At 36.9% G+C, this 23,193-nt stretch overlaps 1 long non-coding RNA gene across 2 annotated transcripts in view; it reads left to right on the forward strand.

Moving 5' to 3' along the window:
* LOC141278188 (uncharacterized) overlaps positions 1 to 23,193 on the forward strand; it is a 498,343-nt gene that overhangs the window by 214,058 nt on the left and 261,092 nt on the right. For both annotated transcript variants that reach the window (XR_012330532.1, XR_012330533.1), the window contains one exon: positions 65 to 147. This is a non-coding gene — a long non-coding RNA (uncharacterized lncRNA). The remainder of the gene's footprint in view (positions 1 to 64; positions 148 to 23,193) is intronic.

Here is a 23,193-nt window from a genome sequence, read left to right on the forward strand (position 1 = left end):
TGAAATGATAGTTTTCCTGAATATAGAGTTATTGGTTGACAGTTTTTTTTTTTCTTTCTTTCAGCACTTTGAATATTTCTTCTACAGCCATCTGGTCTCCATTGTTTGCAAAGAGAAGTCAGCTGTTAACCACGTGGTTGTTTTCCGGTATGTGATGAGTCATTTTCATCTTGCTGCTTTCTTTCTTTGAATTTTATCAGTTTAATATGTTTTATCTAGGTATGGATCTCTTTATATTTGTCCTTTTTGGAAGTCACTGAACTTTATGAATCTGTAGAAAACGGTTTTTTTTAAAACAAATTAATGCTTTCAGCAAATATTTTTGTCCACTATTTCTTCAAATATTTTTTTGGCTCTTCTCTCTCTTTTTCTTTCTCCTTCTGGGATTTCCATTACATGTATGTTGGTATGCTTGATATTATCCTATTAAGTTTTTGTTCATTCATTTTAATCTTACTTTCTCTCTTTTTCTCAAACTATGTTATTTCCATTGATCTAGCATCAATTTCCTTGATTCTTTTGCCATCTTAAATCTGCTGTTGTGTCCATCTAGTAAAATTTTTGTTTTAGTTATTGTGCTTCCTTGTATATAAGCTTCTTTAATTCTTTGAGTGTGTTTGTAATGACCATGTTGACATCTTTGTCTGCTAAGTCCAACATTATTGTTGATTCTTATGGACTGCTTTTTTTTTCTTTGTACGTGGTCACAATGTCCTGTTTCTCTGCATGATTCCTTTTTTGTTGTTGTTATTATTAAAAACTGGACATTGTAGCAACTCTGGATTTTAATTCTTTTCCTTATGGTTTTTGTTATTGTTGCTAGTAATGTGTTTGGACTTAAATTGTGTCAATCTGTTTCCCATGTGGTGTATGGCTATTGATGTTTCTGCTTAGTTTGTGTTATTACTATTTTTTTGCAGTGTTAAGTTTGCTGCTTTACTTTGACTTTTTAAAATAACTTAATTGGAATATAAGTCACATACCATACAACTCACCTATTTAAAGCGTACAGGTAAATAATTTTTAGTATAGTCACAGAGTTGTGCAACCATAACCACAATTAATTTTAGAACACTTCATCACCTCTAAAAGAAACTCTGTGTATATGATCAGTCACTCTCCATTTTCTCTTAACCTTCCCTGCCCACTGGTCCTAGGCAACCACTAATCTACTTTCTGTCTCTATAGATTTAGATATCCTAGAAAATTCAAATACATGAAATTATATAATATATGGTTTTTTTGTGACTGGCTTCTTCCACTTAGAATAATGTTTTCAAGGTTCATGTATACTATAGCAAGTATTGGTAATTAACTCCTTTTGATTGCCAGATAATATTCTGTTATAGATATACCACATTTAATTAACTATCAGTGTCATCAGTGGACAGACGTTTAGGTTGTTTCCCCTTTTTAGCTCTTACAAATAATGCTGCTCTGAACATTTGTGTACAAGTTTTTGTGTGTACTTATGTTTTTATTTCTCTTGGATATGTACCTAGGAGTAGAATTTCTGGGTTATATGATAACTATGTTTAATGTCTTGAGAAATTGCCAGACTGTTTTCCAAAGCAGTTACCCCATTTTATAATTATACTAGTAGTGTATGAAGATTCCAGTTTCTCCACATTCTCACTAACCCTTGTTATTATCTGTCTCTTTTATTATAATAATGCTAGTGGATAGCTTGTGTTATTCTTATTTTTATAGCCTGACTTCCTAGAGGTCATGTCAGTGTTTACATAGCTTAATGATAAGTCAATGATTTGGACATAGATTTTGCTCACACACCTCAAATCTGGTAAGTCTTTTACCCTCTGGTGATGGGTCTGGTTGGATATGGGTTGGGGAGTTCATTTAGTGTTCAGCCACTTATCAAGTCTGTCTTGGTTTTTATTTTATGCTTGGCTCTTTCGGAGTTCCCCTGTGTATGCACATATTTTCACAGTGATCCAGAAATTCGCAGAGAGCATGTCTAGTCCTCCTATAGCTCTCTCATTTCCAGGACCTTCCCACTGAATTTCTGGTGGTCCATCATTCACCCCAACTAAAACCGATTACTCAGGCTACAGATCTGTAGATTTTTCCTACCAAGTGTGATACTTCTAGTGTCAATGTTTTTAGCAGGGCTTTTCATCACCGATCCCAAATCAGATCCTTTCTTTATGGCAGCAAACTGGCTGGTTTTCATGCTCAGCCCCACCCTGGAAAACTTTCATTCTCACTTAGTGAGCTAGGGAGTGGGGAGTGGGAGCAGTCCCAGCCACGAAGGCCCCAGATTGACACTGTTCTTACCCACATTTCTAGCAGTTTTTTATGAATAAACGTTTCTTCATTTGTTGTTTGCTTTTAGTCAATTTCCAGAGTCCTGCTATAGCTGATTTAGACAAATTTGCCATGTTATACTTATTTCTTTGGGGGTGGAATTCACTGAACTCTATAACTCCTGCTTCTATAACTTTCTAAACGTTTGTTATACTGCTCCTTTCTACCTTATTAGGTAGCTCTCATTAATTATGAGACTTTATGTTTTCTAATATAAGTATTTACTGGGATGCATATTCCCCTCATGTTTTAATACATGACATTTATATTATCATTCAGTATAAACATATTCTAATATCCATTATGATTTTTTTCTCATTTCCTCACTGCTTAGAAAGTATTCCTATGTTTTCTTTCTAACATCTCCTTGTTATTGATTTGTAACTTAATTCCATTGGTGAAGTACACAGTCAAATTTTGGACTGTTCCATATATACTTGAAAAATAAAGGTTTACTCTCCAAATGTAGTGTCTAATATTCTCTATATGTTCATCATCATCAAACTTGTCAATTATACTGTTTAAATCACCTGTACCCTTCCTGATTATATTTTTCTTGTTTGATAAAAAAGAGAAAAGTCTGTGAAAAATCCCCCAATATGATTTCCCCTAGTATTTTTATCAGTTTTTGTTATTATCTACTGTAAGACCATGTTATTAGGTTTGCATGAGTAAACTGAGCATTTTATTATTATGTAGCAACCATCTTTAATTCTGGTTTTATATTTTGTCTTAAAGTCTGGTTTTTTTTGTTATTAGTATAGCTACATCATTTTTTGGTTAATATTTGCCTGGTATATTGTTATGAGTTTTCTATTTGATTATTATGCTTTTTCTTCTTTTTTTCTTTACACATTCTTTTGGAATTTTTTTCTCATTCTGTCTAATCTCTCTTTACTGTTTGAAATGTATGTAGTCCATGTATATTCTTTTAGTAGTTATCCTAGCTATTTTAAATCACATATGTATCATATTTAACTTAATCTGAAATTAATAAACATTGTTATTATCCTTCTGAATAATACCAGGACTTTAGGTCGTTCTGATGCTCTTAACTTTAATGCTGTTACACGACCCACAGTCCCACACATCCCTTAAATCCAGGATTTAAATTCTGTGTTCTGCCTCATTTTAAAGATTTTTAAAGAGTAGGTTGGATTTGCAATGTTCTCACTTCTTTTCAGCAGTTTCAACAATTGGAATAGTAATGGTGAACTTTGAAATGGAATGAGGAGAAACCAGTTCTGATCTCCCCACTGCTGATATTCAGCTACAAGGGGAAAAATATTACTCTGTTCAGTTCTGATGTGTTTATTAACTTGCCTTTCCCATTTGCTTACTCCCATTTCCCCCTCTCTGTCTTTCTTTCCTCTCTCTGTGGAAGCTCTCTGTATTTCTTTGACTTTTTTTTTTTTTTTTGTGGTACGTGGGCCCCTCACTGTTGTGGCCTCTCCCGTTGCGGAGCACAGGCTCCGGACGCTCAGGCTCAGCGGCCATGGCTCACGGGCCCAGGCGCTCCGCGGCATGTGGGATCTTCCCAGACCGGGGCACGAACCCGTGTCCCCTGCATTGGCAGGCGGACTCTCAACCACTGCGCCCCCAGGGAAGCCCTCTTTGACTTTTTAATGATACAGATTTATAGGGGTTCTTCAGTGGGCTGTCAAATATATTTTCTTTCTCAAGATCTGAAACGTTTCAAAGTACTTGCTACACAGCACAAATACTGTTTCTATCCTTATAAGGATGATGATAATAAAAATGATACTTTCAATCTTTGTTTTGCTTTTCCTCTGAAGTGTTTCACATGCTAATTATTTCAGGTTAGTTGAACTATCTAGGTCTCCTTAACAGAGTGACACATAAACTTGATGTTGAAATGCACATTGAAAGTAAACAAAGACTTGATTTCCAACTTATTGCTGTCCCCCTAACCCTCCACCACACCAGCATTTACTGATTACAGTTCTCATCTACATCTGAACATGTCATGCCTTTCTGTCTCATGGGCACTCCCAGCTCTTGAATTCTCTCTCCAAATGCTTCCATAAAAATTACATTTTGAGGCATTCATGCTAAACATCAAAGACGTTCACCCACTCCAGCTGTCACCAAAAAGCATTCACCAACAATGCTTTCACCAACAATGCTTTTAAATGCCAGTCAAGGCATGAAAGAACAAAGTATAAGGCATTTTTCTGGGACTCATAATGATAAAAGTTAAAGCATCCTATTGATATTCATCAAGGATGTAACACGAGGTAGAGTTTTACATGCAAATGAGAAAGGTGCTTAGAAAAACAAACTGTGCTTTGGAGCCAGCTTTTGAAATTAAGGAAGTTGGAGGCAAAGAAAGTTTTTAGAAAATTACTTTAGAATTTGTGAACTTTTACCAATACATTAAAGAGATGAAAGCTGTGCACATCCTGTGATTAAATCAAGGCTCAAGGGCTCATAGTTTGAGCTGGTTTGGAAAGTATGATCTGAATTTAGAGATGTGATCACCATCACCTGTTTTCCCTCTTCTCTTCCTTCCTCCTTATACTCTTTTAAACTCCCTTCATCACAATAACTGTTTGTGTTGATTGAATCTGGTTACTCAAAAAGGAGAGTGACATGTCTTGTGCATTCAAGACAAGATCCACATCTTTGTGGACAAGGATGTTGCTAGAAGGTTATATATGACTTTAGAGGCCCTTGGCATCATCAGCCATTAATAATGACAACAACACAACAATAACAACAAACATGCATATAACACTTTCTCTGTGTGAGGCACAGTATTAAGTATTTTATATATATATTATTTTATCCTTAACACAACTCTGTATTACTGGTGGGGAAACTGAGTAACAGAGAGGTTATGTTACTTGCCTGTAGTTGCTGAGTAGCAGACTCAGGAAGTAAAGTGGATGATCTGACTCTCAGGGTTCAGGCTCTCACTCTCTATTTTACACTGCCTACAGATTTTTTTAGAAAAGGTTTTTATGGAATGTCAACTGAAAAAAGTGCCTAATGTGAGAGTTGTGAGTTAAGTTGTATTGGGACAAAATGAAGACTATAGGCTGGGAGACAGCGTCTCTGATAGCTCTAAGGAACTGCTCCAAAGAGGCAGGGGGGAAGGTCAGTATTATGTATGATTTTAGTGAAGGGGGGACGTGCAGTCAGGCACACATTTGGGCAGAGGCTTGCGGCTAGTCATGAGGAGCAGATCTTACCATTGATGATTTTAGTGCTTTTCTAGATATGAGGAGATATAAGAACTTGGGCTCATAAAATCTTCTCCTGAAAATATCTAACAATTTGAAAGCCTGTTCTGCCAGTTTTTCCCAGGACACAGATTGCCTTATTCCTGATCTCCACCCTGAACTCCTTTCAGGGTGTGTTGAAGGTCAGTGGCTGCAGTGACTGGTGACTTAATCCTTGTAGAGGCAGATGGCAAGCTCCAATTTTTAGATGGCAGGAAGGCGCCATAGCCTATCTGAGACTGAGAATTTGGCAGTGTCAAAAGGTCTGCCACCCCAGATTAGGGTGTCATTGCGTCATGCCACACCGCTACAAGTTCCCCTCACCCACACTCATCTTCTCAGTCTCTGAATTCTAGAAGTTACTTTCTGCATTCCTTAAATATTGGTGGGATAGAATCTATTTGAATAATCTGTTTTTTGTTTAACTGTATTTTGGACATGCTTTATCTTTCTACTTAGACTATAACATCTGGAGGCCAGAGTCTATGTCTTATATTTTTATATTGTCACCAATCTCTAGCACAGTCCTTTTGCCTAGCAACTATTTATGTGCTGTATTGGTAGATAAATGAGAGTAGTAATTAAAGAACTAAGATGGAAAGATTGTCTGAATACCTAGAAGAGGAGAATTCAACCTAAAAAGGGGGTGGGGATGGGAAAGGAAAAAAAAAATGCAAAGAAAACAAAGAAAGAAGCTACCAAGTTCCAAGCAGGAGTATTTCAGACTAGGGAAATGGTAGGATGAATTAACCTGACAGTCAGAATTCTTTCTAATGGAAGGAGAGACAAAGCTGAACTTGGGTTTTCTCTGTGATTATATTTCCTCTTGTGTATATATTGTGCCCACATATCTCCTCATCCCTACAATAAAGTCATTTTTTCTGTATTCAGAAAGACCAGCCTGACAGTTTATTGCTGTCATAAAGGGTCACCATGAAGATGAAGAGAAGGATCTATAAGAAGATGGCTACATTCTAAGGTCAAAGTCACAAGGAAAATCCAAAGCTCTTAGAATAGCAGCCAAATTAGGCAATTTGCTAAGCTTGTATGTTTTGTTCCAAGAAAATTCCTCCACAAAACCTGACATCATCTGACAGGGGAGTACCCTGGCAACATTAGCAGACAGCAAAACTCATTACCTTATATTGATACTTTTATCATTGTATCAGACTAAAATAGAAGCTTGTTTTAATAAGAAAGATGAAAAATTTGAAAACATCTGAAAGTTCCAAGTCAAGTTTGGAGGAATGATGAAAACTTGGTCAAACATAGAGTTATAAGATTTTGCAGAGACTATGTAAGATTTTAATTTGATGTACATTTCTGTGCTATTAATTTTAATAGTACACTTTAAATAAATTTAATTGAATGAAACATCTGTTTTTTAGTTTTAGTCTAATGTTCTTCCATAAGTTACATTTATAGGCAGTATTAAGGAGTTTGCTTTTTCTCTAATAATACTGTGTTTCTCTCTCCAGAATTCCCATTCAATTTTGCTATTTTTCTCTCTATTTATGAAGTAAGCCGTTTTAAGCAAGGCTCCTTTCTTCTGGGAGACAGTTGTTCCAAGATAACCACAATTAATTCACTAATTTCCTTCATAGTCTAATTCGCAATGGTTATCAGATTAAGCTGAAATTACCTGGAAAGAGTTCATAGAATAGTTTCAACAAACATGAACTTTCAGCAAAGTAAAATTTTCCTCTGAATATTTTAAACTCACTTATCATATGAAGATTCTAACTGCAGCTCTTAACGTTGCTGCTTATAATGGCTCAAAAATCTAACTCAAAGTTTTTCTTCTTTATGAAACACTTTATGAAAATGTTTCTTTGAAACCAGTTCACTGCAGCCGTAACCAGTGAACTTGTGTGTTCTGGCCTGTTTGGCAGAACTTTGTCGATGGACATTGTAGATGCTGAGGCTGTCCTTGCTTCACGGGCTTTAAGGTCATTTGCATCATCCCCCTTCCTCTGCTTTCATACACGCTGCACAATTTTCTGATTATGTTTGGCTTCCCAAATAGATTTTCAAAGAGAATGTACTCGTTGATGAGTGACCCTGGGTATTGAGTCCACTTTTTCTCATTAGCATTTTGGTGAAGGCAACAGTCTTTTCTGAGTTTGGTTAACATAAGAGAATGATGTTAGTCCCTTAGAAAATGATGAACTCCGGGTACACTGACAAAATAACTTTAGACTATAACAACTGGACTTCACCAAGGAAATGCCACTCTGCTGAGGTCTCCCTAAGGGACCACCTCGTTACACCAGGTAGCATATTGCCCTCAGGCTGTGTAAATGTTCCGTGGGTGTGGTTTGCTGCCATGTGTTGAAAGATTGGCTTCCTCACACAATGGGGGTGTCTTACTTGACTCTCTCTCTTCCTGGTCAGCCAGATTGTGGAGGGGGGAGGGTCTTCTTATTCGGCTACTTCCTTCCTGGGAAATGCAGAGCAGAAGATGGTCTTGGTCCAGCTTCATGGAATAATTCCACCATCCTATACAGCTTTCCCTTTTGCCTTTTTCCAATCTTATTTTTCAGAGATGAGCCACATACTGTCTACATGTTGACCCTACAGTGCTGCAAATATTACCTTAATAGTTTATGTAATATCACAAAAGAGAGACATGAATTACCTGTTGTAATTTGTTAGGTGCAGAATGACATATATAAAGTTTCTACTTAAGGAAATACTGATCACTCATTAGTCATTTGCCATGCCTAGATATGGATCCTTTATTCATGAGGTCTTATGAATATATTCCCTCCCTTCTGTTTCTAATGATACCTCATAGTCCAGGTCCTCACTGGCTTTTGGACTATTGACTATTGCAGTAGTCATCATATTATTTTTTAAATTCCTTTTGTGCTACATGGGTATTGTCATATGAGCTTTGGCCTGGGAACCAGGAGATACAGGCCATGAATAAATGTGCTTATGAATAAGTCAGTCACCTACCCGGACCTCAGTTATTTTTAACATAAAAGAATGGGAATAGACTACAATGTTTTCAGAAGCCCTTGCTGCACCAAAAGGGAATTGCCCTGTCAATACACTAGCCCTCACCTTTGCCCTAAAGTCTCCAGTGGCTCTTAATTCTGTTTTTTTTTTTTGCGGTACACGGGCTTCTCACTGTTGTGTCCTCTCCCGTTGCGGAGCACAGGCTCCGGACACGCAGGCTCAGTGGCCATGGCTCACGGGCCCAGCCGCTCTGCGGCATGTAGGGATCTTCGCGGACCAGGGCACGAACCCGTGTCCCCTGCATCGGCAGGCGGACTCTCAACCACTGCGCCACCAGGGAAGCCCCCTCTTAATTCTTTATAGAAGGAACTTCAGGATCTTAGGCCTTTATATTCTGGGCAAACCTCCTTTAAAATATGTTTCCCCTATTTGATCTCATTTTACTGATGGTTTTGCACACACGGTTTGCGTGAATGGCTTCTCCTTCAGCGCCTACTGCTTCTCCCACCTCTTGCCTCCTCTGTGCTTAACTGAGTCCTACTCTTCCTTTATCATCTGAATCAGGCTCTGTAGCTATAACACGGTCCCTAAGCATCTTCCAGCACCCAGAGTGATGTGCCTTCCTTGAGTTCCCATTTGGCCTATACGTGTGTTCCTGAAAAATCATGCACTAAAAGTACCAGAACTCATGGGGAAAATTGGTTGGGAGCAGATTATTCAAAACCTATGCAACTTGTGACCAAAGCACTGATGAAAACAAGAATAATCCTTTTATACATTTTAGGATAGTTTCAAGAGACTTTAAAATTCCTAAAAAATGAAAAATACTACAGTGAATTTAGGACTTTACTTTTTTTTTTTTTTTTCTTTGCGGTACGCGGGCCTCTCACTGTTGTGGCCTCTCCCGTTGCAGAGCACAGGCTCCGGACGCGCAGGCTCAGCGGCCATGGCTCACGGGCCCAGCCGCTCCGCGGCATGTGGGATCCTCTCGGACCGTGGCACGAACCCGTGTCCCCTGCATTGGCAGGCGGACTCTCAACCACTGCGCCACCAGGGAAGCCCAGGACTTTACTTTAAAAAAGGCACTTTGATGATGGGAGGGAAGATAGAATGCGAGATCCAGGCTGCTGAGTTAGGGAGATGAGCAAAATGTATGAAGATCTGGGAGGACCTGCAATAACTCTTCCAAGACAGAGTAAATGACTGAACTGAGCCAGGAGGAAGGACACGAGCCATGTGTACAGTGGCTTGCTGTACTCGGCTGTGCTAGTGTTGCGTGAGTTCAGCTGCTGATACTGGCTGGCACAAATTGGTAATGTGAGGAAACAATCATATATAAACCAGTATAACCTCTGTGCTATCCTGATATCTCTCCATTTACTCATCCCTTATAAGCTAGCTGGCATTATGGTAACAGATATTGTAGCAACAAAAATTATTCTTTTTCTTGGTTTTAGGTATTTTATGTGTCACCAGCAGATAATTTATTTTAATAATGATGAACCAGGGCTCAGGCACAGGAATTCAGGATTTCACTGGCTCAGCTTGCTAATTTGTCTTCTTTACAAACCATTTCTGAAAACAATTACTTTTAGGGTGGAAATCTCCTTTACTCTCTTGCAAGTTCCTTGAAGAGTACTGTGACTGAGAACTGTTTGGATTCCCTGACTCACTGTGTTTTGACCTAGAAGGTGCTCAGTATGTTCTTGATTATTGACTGATTAACCAACACACACGCGCACGTGCTCTCACGTATGATTAGAAATAAATATTTAAGCCTTACTTCTCTAACACAGTTGTCTTTAAACCTTCATTATAAATATTTCTCTTATCAGTCATGAATAAAATTGTGGAAGTAAATAAACAAGGTTTGCATTCAGTAAATGTGTAAGGAAAAACTATACAATTATCTGTATATCGAATTTGTTATTGTTCTGGTTAGAAATTAAATGTGCTCCTGAAGGAAATTGTCCATGGTATACCAGCACCTCTTCTGCCATTGTGGATCTGTAAGAAAAAAAATGCTAAGCATTTGCACAATTCTGCCCTAAGAAAATTAGAAGTGTCGATCGCAAAGGAATGAAGTAGCAGCTATTTAGAACAGTGTCTCTCCTCCACATATGTGTGCAGGATCCGGCATGCTTTCTGTGCTTAATAGCATATGGCCTTTGTGTGGGTAACTCTTCAATGAGTGTGTGATGGCGCCATCATGTACTTCGCACATGGGGTTAAATCCTTTACTGAAAGATTTTGTGCGTGGCTAATGAACGTGTTGCTAAAACTGTACTATGCCAAAAATAATCAGAATAAGAAAATACGTTTCCTCTGTCCATTTTCCAACTGAATGCTGAAAAAGTGGTCCCTCAGGGTCTCTCACACACTGTGTATAATGCAACATCTTCTAAATTGAGAGAAAGGAGAAAACAGAACACATTCTTTCAGAATCTGGGCATTTTGTTGGTGTTCCTCAGAAGCTACTTTGGTGAAAGAGAATTTGATGTCAGGGCGGGTGAAATTATTAGCTTGTCCCTCAGGGAAAGGGATACTGCTGTAGGAAACAGATGAAAGTTACTGTATGAGGCACAGGCTGCCAAGGAGGCACCTCTGATGAGCCAGGGTACTAATAACAAGTGACACATTCTTCTAAAATGGGACTCATGGTAAAGGGGAGCAACTGACGAGAGGTATATTTCCAGGAATACTTTGGGTTATGGAGCATGGAACCTCAGGGTTCCAAATGGTCACTTGGTTTCACTGTGGCAATTAGCTACCAGCAACCAGCATCTTTTATCTGCTTGATGTGACTAAAAATTTGACACTAATTATAATGAATGACAAATATACTGAAAGTTGGAGTCCAAGGCTGAGTGCTTGAGGACCTGGTAGTTATTAATGTTATTAGCTGTTCTCAGAAGAATTAATTTCAAACGTATTAATTCTGCGGTCTTTTCTCCTCTTTTAAAAATACTAGGAGAGTGATTTCTTTTATTGGGCTCTTTTTCTCTTGTGCTTTCTAAATCTTAGGAAGTATTATCTCTTTAGATTGGAAAGCATATGACATGAGTCAGTGTAGCTTCTGTTCCAAGTACCTGTTGGTGTTTGGGGGCAGCACAGAAAAACAGTGACTCTCAGCATTCACTGTGCATCAGAATCACTTGGAAAGACTTAAAAAATACAGATATTCAGGGCTTACCCTCAAAGATTCTGAAACAACTGGTTTGTAATGGGCCTGGGTGGCTGTATTGTGAAAAGCTCTTGACATTCTGAGATGCAGCTAGGACTGAGGACAAATTGATTTAAACGACACATGTGAAGGTCATTTGTTAAAAGAACAGTGCCTGCTACAAGTTGTTGTTCAATTAATGATAGTGATGCTGGAGGAAGCGGAGGAAGATGATGAGAAAGAAGTACCAGTCTGCCTGATGATGCCGTGAGACACAACATCCTCTTAGGCAAGGATGACATTACCCCTGCTTTCTGTCAGCTTATTCTTCTTAAAAATTGACTTCCCTTGTCCACCTAGTTGTAAATAGGTTCATCTATGTTTCTTGGGTTTTAAGTCCCTATTCATTCTAAGGTGCATCATCAAATTGGTAGTAGCTCTTTTTGAGGGAGAAGGGGGATCACGAGTGAAAGGCCCAATTAAATTTGCCTCTCATTACTAATCACATTCTGATTTCAGAAAGAGTAACGTGGGAAAAGAGTCTTGTAAAAATGAGAAAATAGCCGTTTGACTTTCCTATTCAAGTCTGAAGGATCGTCACCTAGTGAAATTAGTCTAATTAATGTTGGGAGTCTCCAGGAAAGTATTTCTGTTTACAAGCAGTTTAATTAAATCACCTTATTCAGGGGGAAAAATTGATTTCCTCTCTCTGCATTTCAGTAAAGTCCAAATCAATCATCTCTAAGAAGTACCTTTTTCCAGCTTCAAATATTGTGTATTAAGTTGTCAAAATGTTTTTGTCAGTAACCTTCAACCACCCTTAATGTGGAAAGTAATGTGGAAAGCTAGTACATATGTGAGCACAAGCTACTAAAGACACATAAAAATAAAATAAGCAGACTAAACTGTTGAATTAGTTACAAGTGTTCTTAAAGTACAACTAATCTACTGAGAAAAAGACGTTACATGTCACATACAGATTGAATTATATACTGGCTCACCAGATTAACAAAGTTCATTTATCTGATATGAAAACATAAGTTACATTTCAAATCTTGAAAGGTCTCATAATTTAGGAGTACTTTTTGATATAAAATTTCTCTTTCTCTCTCTTTCCCTCTCCCTCTCCCTCTCCTGTGGTGGAAATAATTGTGACCTCCATAGGATGTAAAATAACTCAGAAGCTAATACTGTATCTGTGAAAGGTATCATCTTATAAAATGAATTTTTTTATTAACCATTTGATCTCTTTCCTTCCCTGGAATAATCCCCTTTTACAGTTGTTCTTGTGTTTCACATATTATAATATTAGAAAAGTGACAGCTACTGGACTATCTTTTTTTGAACTGTGTAGACAGACAAAGCCATCTGTCTCTTCAGCACCAGATAACTAGGTAAGGTATTTATTCTATCTCTGATAGTACAAAGAAGGCAGAGAGAATTTTAATACTTTTTTTTGGAAACACTAATTTTCTAGACACGCTCTTGTGTATTTGCTTTTAAGCAATCTCACCCCTACTGTAAATATAAAATCAGAATATCTAATAAACAACATCAAGTTACATACTTATTAAGTTTATGCTGTACCCTATCATCTCCATGTTATTATTCTTGAAGGGCACTGAAATTTAAGAGACTTGAACATTTGATGTAAGCTTTTATCATGAGTACTACAATTGAGGAAAGCAAAAAGAAAAGATGGTATCTATAAATTTTCTGCAAGCTACCTATTCTGAGAGCATCACCCCTGCCCTAGTTTTATTGACATATAATTGAGATATAATATTGTATAAGTTTAAGATGTACATGTTGATTTCATACATTTGTATATTGCAAAATGACTGCTACCATAGTGCTAGCTACCATCTCTAACACATCACATAATTACCATTTCTTTTGTGTGGTGAGGACATTTAAGATCTACTCTCATAGCAACTTTCAAATATATAACACAGTATTATTAACTATAATCACCATGCTCTACATTAGATCTCCACAGCTTCTTCGTTTTATAACTGGAAGTTTGTACCCTTTGACCAACATCTCCCCATTTCTCCGAACCCCACCCCAGCCCCTGGTAACCATTTTTGTACTCTGTTTTTGTGAATTCAGCTTTTTTAGATTCTACATGTAAATGGTAGCATACAGTGTTGTTTTTGTTTGGCTTATTTCACTTAGCATAGTGCCCTCAGGTCTATCCATGTTGTTGCAAATGGCAGAATTTCCTTCTTTTTCATGGCTGCATAATATTCCATTGTACATATATACCGCATCCTCTTTATCCATTCATTCATTGACAGATGCTTAGGTTGTTTCCATGTTTTGGCTATTGTGAATAACGCCGCAGTGAACATTGGAGTGCAGATATCTTTTCAAGATCCTGTTTTCCTTCCTTTGGATGTGTACTCAGAAGTGGAATTGCTGGATCATATGATACCTCTATTTTTTTACTTTTTGAGGAACCTGCATACTGTTTTCCATAGCGGCTACCCCAGTTAATATTCCTAAAAAGAATGGACAGGGATTCTTTTTCTCCACATCCTCACCAATACTTGTTATCTCCTGTTTTTTTGTTAATAGCCATTCTAATAGGTGTGAGGTGATGTCATACTGTGGTTTTAATTTGCATTTTTCTTATGATTAATGACTTTGAACACCTTTTCATATGCCTGTTGGCCTCTGTATGTCTTCTTTGAAAAATGTCTATTCAGATACTCTGCCCATTTATTAATTAGATTGTTTGTTTTTGCTATTGAGTTGTATGAGTTTTTTATCCAGGCATATCTTGGAGATATTGTGAGTTTGGTTCCAGACCACCACAATAAAGCAAATATCACAATAAAGTGAGTCACATGAATTTTTTTGTTTCTCAGTGCATATGAAAGTTATGTTTACACTATACTACAGTCGATTAAGTGTGCAGTAGCATTATATCTTAAAAAAGTACATATTTTAATTAAAAATACTTTCTTGCTAAAAATGCGAACCATTATCCGAGCCTTTAGTGAGTCATAATCTATTTTGCAATATAACATCAAAGATCACTAATCACAGATCATCATGACAAATATAATAATAATGAAAAAGTTTGAGATTTTGCAAGAATTACTGAAATGTGACACAGAGACATGAAGTGAGGAAATGCTGTTGGAAAAATGGCAATGATAATCTTGCTCAGTGCAGTGTTGTCAGAAACCTTTAATTTGTAACAACAACAACAAAAAGCAATACCTGCAAAGCACAATAAAGAGAAGCACTATAAACAAGGTATGCTTGAATATGTAGGGTATTAGATCCTGCATGCCACAACTAAGACCTGAGGCAGCCAAAATAAATACTAAAAATATAAATAAGTAAATAAATATTTTAAAAATTGCAAATATTATAGGCAACCTCCCATTCAGTAGGTTGCCTTTTCATTTTGTTGATGGTTTCCTTTGCTGTGCAGAGACATTTTAGTTTTATATAGTCCTACTTGTTTACTTTTGCTTTTTTGCCTTTGCTTTTGGTGTCAGATCCCAAAAAAATCGTCAAGACTGATGTCAAGGAGTTTACTGCCTATGTTTTCTTTTAGGAGTTTTTATGGTTTCATGTCTTAAGTTCAAGTCTTTAGTTCACTTTGAGTTGATTTTTGTGTGTAGCATAAGATAGTGTTCGAGATACTTTCATTAGCAAATGGCTGCTCAGTTTTCCCAACACCATTTGTTGAAGAGGCTGTCTTTTACCCACTGTGTATTCTTGGATCCTTTAACATAAATTAATTGATCATATATGCACGGGTTTATTTCTTGGCTTTCTGTTCCATTGATCTGTGTGTCTGTTTTTATGCCAATGTCATACTGCTTTGATTGCTATTGTAATATAGTTTGAAATCAGGAAGCATGATGCCTTCAGCACTGTTATACTTTCTCAAGATTCCTTTAGCTATTCTGGGTCTTTTGTGATTCCATTCAATTTTAGGATTGTTCGATTTCTGTTGAAAATGCTGTTGGAATTTTGATAGGGTTTGCATTGAATCAATAGATGACTTTAGGTAGTATGGATATTTTAACAATATTAATTCTTCCACTTCATGAGCATGGAATATATTTTCATTTATCAGTGTCTTCTTCAATTTTGTTTATCATTTTCCTAGAGTTTTAAGTGTACAAGTCTTTCACCTCCTTGGTTAAATTTATTCGTAGGTATTTTATACTTCTAGATGCAATTGTCAATAGGATTGCTTTTTAAATTTCTCTTCCTGATAGTTTAGTGTATAGAAATGCAAGTGATTTTTGTATATTGATTTTGTATCCTGAAATTTTATTGAATTCATTGATTAATTCTAAGAGTTTTTTGGTGGAGTCTTCAGTTTTCTATATATAGTATCAAGTCATGTGCAAATAGTGAAGTTTTACCTTTTCTTTTCTTATTTGAATGCCCTTTTTTTCCCTTTGCCTAATTGCTCTGGCTAGGACTTCCAATACTATGGTGAATAAAAACACAATGGTGAATAAAAGTGGCAAGAGTGGACATTATTGTCTTGTTCCTGATCTTAGAGAAAAAACTTTTGGCTTTTCACCATTGAGTAGATGTTAGCTGTGCATTTGTCACATATGGGCTTTATTATGTTGAAGGTTGACCTACTCCTTTTTTTATTACTTTTGTATATCACTCTTTTTCTACATTTTGTGGTTTGAAATGAGCTTTTTATATAATTTTATTTTTCTCCTTTTTTAGCATACCTTCTTTTGATGGTATTTCCTCCCATTAAGTAGGTTGTCTTTTAGTTTTGCCAATGGTTTCCTTTGCTGTGCAAAAACTTTTAAGTTTAGTTAAACCCCATTTATTTATTTTTGCTTTTGTTTCCTTTTCCTGAGGAGACAGATTCAAAAAATATTTCCACAACTTATGTCAGAATGTTCTGCCTATGTTTTCTTCTAGGAGTTTTATGGTTTCCACTCATCTCTAGGTCTTTAATCATTTCAATTTTATTAATGTATATGGTGCGAGGAAATGTTCTAATCGCATTCTTTTACATGTATTTGTCCAGTGTTTCCAGCACCATTTATTAAAAAGACTGTCTTTATTCCATTGTATATGCTTGCCTCATTTGTCATAATTTAATTGACCATAAGTGTGTGGGTTTTTTCCTGGGCTCCCTATTCTGTTCCATTGACCGATGTGTCTGTTTTTGTGCCAGTACCATGCTATTCTGATTACTGTAGTTTTGTAGTATAGTCTGAAGCCAGGGAGTGTGATATCTCCAGCTTTGTTCTTTTTTCTCAAGATTGCTTTGACAACTTGGGGTCTTTTGTGGTTTGATGTGAATTTTAGGATTATTTGTTCTAGTTCTGTGAAAAGTGTCATGGGTATTTTGATAGAGATTGCATTAAATCTGTAGATTACTTTGGATAGTATGGACATCCTAACAATTTTCTCCCAGTCCATGAGCACAGAATAACTTTCCATTTATCTCTATCATCTTCATTTTCCTTCATCAGTGTTTTATAGTTTTCAGAGTATAGTTCTTTCACCTCCTTGGTTAAGTTTATTCTAGGTATTTTATTCTTTTTGATGCAATTTTAAACAGGATCATTTTCTTGCTTTCTCTTTCTGATAGTTTATTAGTGCATAGAAAACAACAGATTTCTATATATTAATCTTGTATCCTGCTACTGTATTGAATTACTTTATTGGTTCTAATAGGTGGGTTTTTGTTTTTTTTGTGTGTGTGTGTGTGTGGAGTCCTTAGGTTTTCTATATATAGTGTCATGTCATCAGCAAAGAGTGACAGTTTAATTCTTTCCTTCCAATTTGGATGTCTTTTATTTCTTGTCTGATTGCTGTAGCTAGGACTTCCAATACTATGTTAAATAGAAATTATGAGAGTTGGCATCCTTGTCTTGTTCCTGATTTTAGAGGGAAAACTTACAGCTTTTCACCATTGTGTATGATGTTAGCTGTGGGTTTGTCATAAATGACTTTTATTATATTGAGATATCTTCCCTCTATACCAACTTTCTTGAGAGGTTTTTATCATAAATAGATGTTGAATTTTGTCAAATGATTTTTCTGCATCTATTGAGATGATCATGTGATTTTTATTCTCCATTTGGTTAATGTAGTGTATCACTTGATTGATTTGCAGATACTGAACCGTCCTTGTGTCCCTGGAATAAATTCCACTTGATCATGGTGCATAATCCATTTTATGTATTGTTGAATTTGGTTCGCTAATGTTTTGTTGAGGATTTTTGCATCCTATCTGTCTTTCTTCTCCATCTGGTATTCCCATTATATCTATATTATACTTCTTGCAGTTGTCACACAGTTCTTGAATATTCTCTGCTGTTTTTCCCATCTTTTTCCTCTTTGCTTTTCAGTTTTGCAAGTTTCTATTGACATAGTCTCAATGTCAGAGATATTTTTCCTCTGCCATGTCTCATCTGCTAATATGCCCCTCAAAAGTATACCTCATTTCCATTACAGTTTTTTTATCTCTAGCATTTCTATTTGATTCTTTCTTAGAATTTCCATCTCTCTTGCTACATTACCCATCTGTTCTTCTATATTGTCTATGTTTTTCATTAGGTCCCTTAGCATATTAATCATAGTTGTTTTGAATTCTGAATCTGATAATTACAACATTCATGCCATACCTCAGTCTATGCTTTCTCTGTGTTTTCAAACTGTGTTTTTTACCTTTTAGTTTGCCTTGTAATTTTTTGTTGAAAGTCAGAAATAATTTACCGGGTAAAAGGAGTTGCTTTAAATATGCCCTTCGTGCTGTGGTGGTAAGGTGTGGGGGGTGGGGAAGCATTCTATAGTCTTATGATTAGGTCTCAGTCTTTTAGTGAACTTGTGTCCCTGGACTGTGAACTCCACTGGTGCTTCTCAGATTCCTCTCCCCTCCTTCTCCTCCACCTTAGGTGAACAGGATGGCTAGAATAGGCTAGAGTTGGGTATTTCTCTTCTCCCAGATCAGTTAGGCTTTCATAAAACTAGTAAAAAAGTTTCTCTTGAAGCCAGATTTTTCTATGAAGAACAGAATGCTTTGGTATATTTCAAAATGGTTGCTTTCCCCCTCCCCTGGCTGGAAGTTCTGAGGGCATATTTTCTCTGACTTTCACTGTGAGAACCTGTTAAGGCTTTTGGAGGTAAAACCCACAACAGTATGAGGTCTCCCAAATGACTGGGTCCCCTCAAGTTTTTAACTCTCAGACTTTTTCCACACTGAGCCTCCAGCAATTTTGCAGTTATAGTTTAGGTTTTCCTATGTTGGTGCTGTTTTCTAGGGAGGTTTCTGCTCTGGTAAGTTGTGATTCTCTGTAACCTCCTATTTGTCTCTCCAATCTTTGGAAGAATGGTTTGCTCTGTGACGTCACTTCTATGACAGATCTGAGAAGAATTGTTAATTTTTTAGTTTGTTCACTTTTTATTTGTTACGGCAGAGTGACAACTTCCAAGCTCCTTACATGCTGGAATGGAAACCAGAAGTCTCATATTGCCCTTTTAATACTGGGTTTATTCTTAGGTATTTAATATTTTTAAATTGCTATTGTAAATTGGGTCTTTCCTAGTATTACATATCCTACTAATATTGTTTTATACATGAAAGCTGTTACTTTCTATATGTTATTTTTTCCCAATCACCTTAATAAATTCTCTTATTGCTTGTAATAATTTTTCAGTAAAATCTATTGGTTTTCCAGGTGTACAATCATGCCAGTTCACCACCCAGCACAACTAGAATACAATTGAAAGGGTGGTTCCTGGGGTTGTGAAACATGGTGACCCTGCTAATTCATGTCACCTGAAGGAGAGATAATTTTGCCTCCTCCTTTACAATTTTTATACTTGTGATTTCTTCATCTTGCCTAATTGTATTGGCTAGTTCCTCCAGAACAATGTAAACATAACTGTAGAATTATTTACTGTCTTTACCTTATTTTTGACTTTAATGGGGAAACACCACTGTTGTTTCCTATTAAGTGTGATGCTAGTATCATGGTTTTTTTTTTTTTTTTTGCGGTACGTGGGCCTCTTGCTGTTGTGGCCTCTCCCGTTGCAGAGCACAGGCTCTGGATGCGCAGGCTCAGTGCCCATGGCTCACGGGCCTAGCCGCTCCATGGCATGTGGGATCTTCCCAGACCGGGGCACGAACCCGTGTCCCCTGCATTGGCAGGCAGACTCTCAACCACTGCGCCACCAGGGAAGCCCACTAGTATCATGTTAAAGATATCTTGAGTAATTTCTATTTATTTAAAGTTTTTTAAAAATCAGGTGTAGGAGAGAATTTTGAGTACAATTGATATTTGAGGCAATGGATGTCATCATGGTTACAAGAAAAGCATTTGTGTACATACAGAAAGGAAGGGATCATGGATTAAACCTGAGGAAACATCTGTATTTAGAAGGTGGAAGGAGAAAGAAAATATAGAACCAGTCCGAGGAGAGTCCAGGTCAACATAAAACTGGCTGATAGTGTTTTGAAAACTTTCTAGTATTATTTATAGAAACGTAAGCTATTTATGCTTGGACAGAAGTCCCAGCAACCAGTAGAATAACAAAATTAGGATATTGCTTATTTGGTTTGGAAGAATAATGTATATTAGTTTTGTAGAATTTCTGTAGAAGTTATAAATGATGTATGAAATAAAAAAGTATCTCTATGTGCTGCAACATTGCATTCAGAGGCAATCAGACAGGTCTATTGAGCTCAAAGCCCAAGATGAAGTAAAATGAACTCCTTTGCTTCATATTCTGAAACATAGAACTATTTCTTGTTTTCCTAATGTTTCACAGAATTGAATCTCTTGCTCTGGAGACACCTCATATCAGTTCTGTTAACAACAACAAAAAAAGTGATTCTCAGTTGTGCAAAGTTTCCCTAGAAATGTTTCTGCATGAGGCATATTTCAGTGATGTTCTCTGAAGAAATGGTAGTTCACTAAGTTGGAAAGTGTAGATGGAAGTACCAGAATAATTGCATCACAAGCAAGATCTTACATATACTGGATATACATAAACATGTAAAATATAATAGTAAGGAAAGAATCCAGAGATTAGCTTAGTTTACCTTGAGAATATTCCTATTACTTGTCTTCCATTTTCCTTTTTTAGCTGATATTTATCTATCTAGGGGGTTTATTGATTATCTTAGAGATATTTTTTGACAGATAATGTAAAGTTACGGCATTATTATTTGAACTCATTCTTCTAATTGTGGGACTGTTGCTGGGCCCACTAGATGTTGATTTACAAGTCTGTTTACATGAGGATTTTCTTTTGGTGGAAGGAGAGAAGACAGAAGCAGAAGGGCACAGAGGTAATGGAAGAGAAGAAGCATGGAGAGTATTGCAGGGATTTGTCCCTATCTATCAACCCAGCCCCCAGTATTTCTACCAGAACTATATAAAGAAAAGGGCTGCCAGAATAGGCTATTTTTAAGAAACATTCTTTAAGATTCTGGGACACAGACATTGTGACATGGTGCCCAGAAGGTATGTTGGCCTTAGCCTAGTAGCTAAGAAAGAGCCCTGGAGAAATTTCCTTGACTTTAAACCCTTGCTCTCCAAATGTCTAGCTTCGTGACTTTAGACAAATTACTTCCCTAAGCCTCAGTTTCCCATCTCTATTAGTTTTCTGTAGCTGCCATGGCAAATTACCATAAACTCAATAAGCAACAGAAATTTATTATCTCAGTTCTAGAGGCCAGAATTCCAAAATCAAGATGTCAGTAGGGGCATGCTCCGTTTAGGAGGCTCTGGGGGAGAACTTGTCCTTTTCCTGTTTTAGATTCTGGTGGTTGGTGGCATTTTTCAGAGTTCCTTGGCTCATGGCTGCATCATTCCAAGCTCTGCCTCTTTTTACATCCCTTTCTCTCCCCACCCCCTCCCAACCCCTTCTCTTTTTCTCTCTGGTGTATGAAATCTCCCTCTACCTTCCACTTATAAAAGACACTTATGATTGGATTTAGGACCCACCTAGAAAATCTAGGATAATCTCCCCACAGCAAGATCCTTGACTTAATCACATCTGCAAAGTCTGTTTTCCTTTATAAAATATCAATTACAGGTTCCAGAAATTAGGACCTGAAAAGTTGGGTAGCCATTGTTCAGCCTACTGCAATATCCTACGAAATGGTGATAATAAAAATGCCTACCTCCTAGTTGTGTGATAATAAAAGAGAAAACACAAGTAAAATATTTAGCATAGTTCCTTTCACACTATAAACATCAATAAGTGTTAGAGATTCTTCTCACTAAACTGTAAGCTCTTTGTAAAGTTACCATGTCCATTTTTGCACACCATCATAGCCCTAGTGATCAGCACAGCGCTACCACAATAAATATTTGTCAAAAGAAGTATATTAAAAGGAATATTTTTCTCACATTTGTTACCTCAAAATGTATCTTGGGCACATTGAGGAATCTGTGGGATAGGGGTGGGATAGGGAGGGTGGGAAGGAGGGAGGGGTGGGATAGGGAGGGTGGGATAGGGAGGGTGGGAAGGAGGGAGATGCAAGAGGGAAGAGATATGGAGATATATATATGTATAACTGATTCACTTTGTTATAAAGCAGAAACTAACACACCATTGTAAAGCAATTACAGGGATAGGGAGGGTGGGAAGGAGGTGGGATAGGGAGGGTGGGATAGGGAGGGGTGGGATAGGGAGGGTGGGAAGGAGGGAGATGCAAGAGGGAAGAGATATGGAGATATATATATGTATAACTGATTCACTTTGTTATAAAGCAGAAACTAACACACCATTGTAAAGCAATTATAATAAAGATGTTAAAAAAAATTCCCATGGAAATTATCAAACAAAAAAAAAAACGGGAAAAATTTTTATCAATATGGAAAATTAGTTATGTGGGGGCTTATGCTCATACCATAAATTTGAAGAACATTGCAAAAGAGGAGTAATGAAGAGATACTGATTGGATATTAATATATTATAAAGCAATACCTCCTAAAATATTGGATATATACCCTGTGCTGTATATTACATCTTTATATCTTAGTTATTTTATGCCTAGTAGTTTGTGTCTCTTAATCCCCCTTCTTGCCCCTCCCCACTCTTCTCCTCACTGGTAACAACTAGTTCTCCATCTCTGTGAGTCTGTTTCTGTTTTATTATATTTGTTTAATAAAAACATTTTTATTTTAGATTCCACATACAAGTGAAAACATATGGTATTTGTTTTTCTCTGACTTATTTCATTAAGCATAATACCCTCCAGGTCCATCCATGTTATTGCTAATGGCAAAATTTCATTCTTTTTATGGCTGAGTAATATTCCATATATATATATATCTCACATCTTCTTTTTCCATTCATCTATTGATGTGCACTTAGGTTACTTCCATAGCTTGGCCTTATAAATAATGCTGCTATGAATATTGGGGTTCATATATCTTTCAAATTAGTGTTTTTATTTTTTTGCATATATACCCAGACAGAATTGCTGGATCATATGGTAGTTCTATTTTTAATTTTTTGAGGAAC

Source organism: Tursiops truncatus, chromosome 3, assembly GCF_011762595.2.
Source record: "Tursiops truncatus isolate mTurTru1 chromosome 3, mTurTru1.mat.Y, whole genome shotgun sequence".
Lineage (NCBI taxonomy): Eukaryota > Metazoa > Chordata > Mammalia > Artiodactyla > Delphinidae > Tursiops > Tursiops truncatus.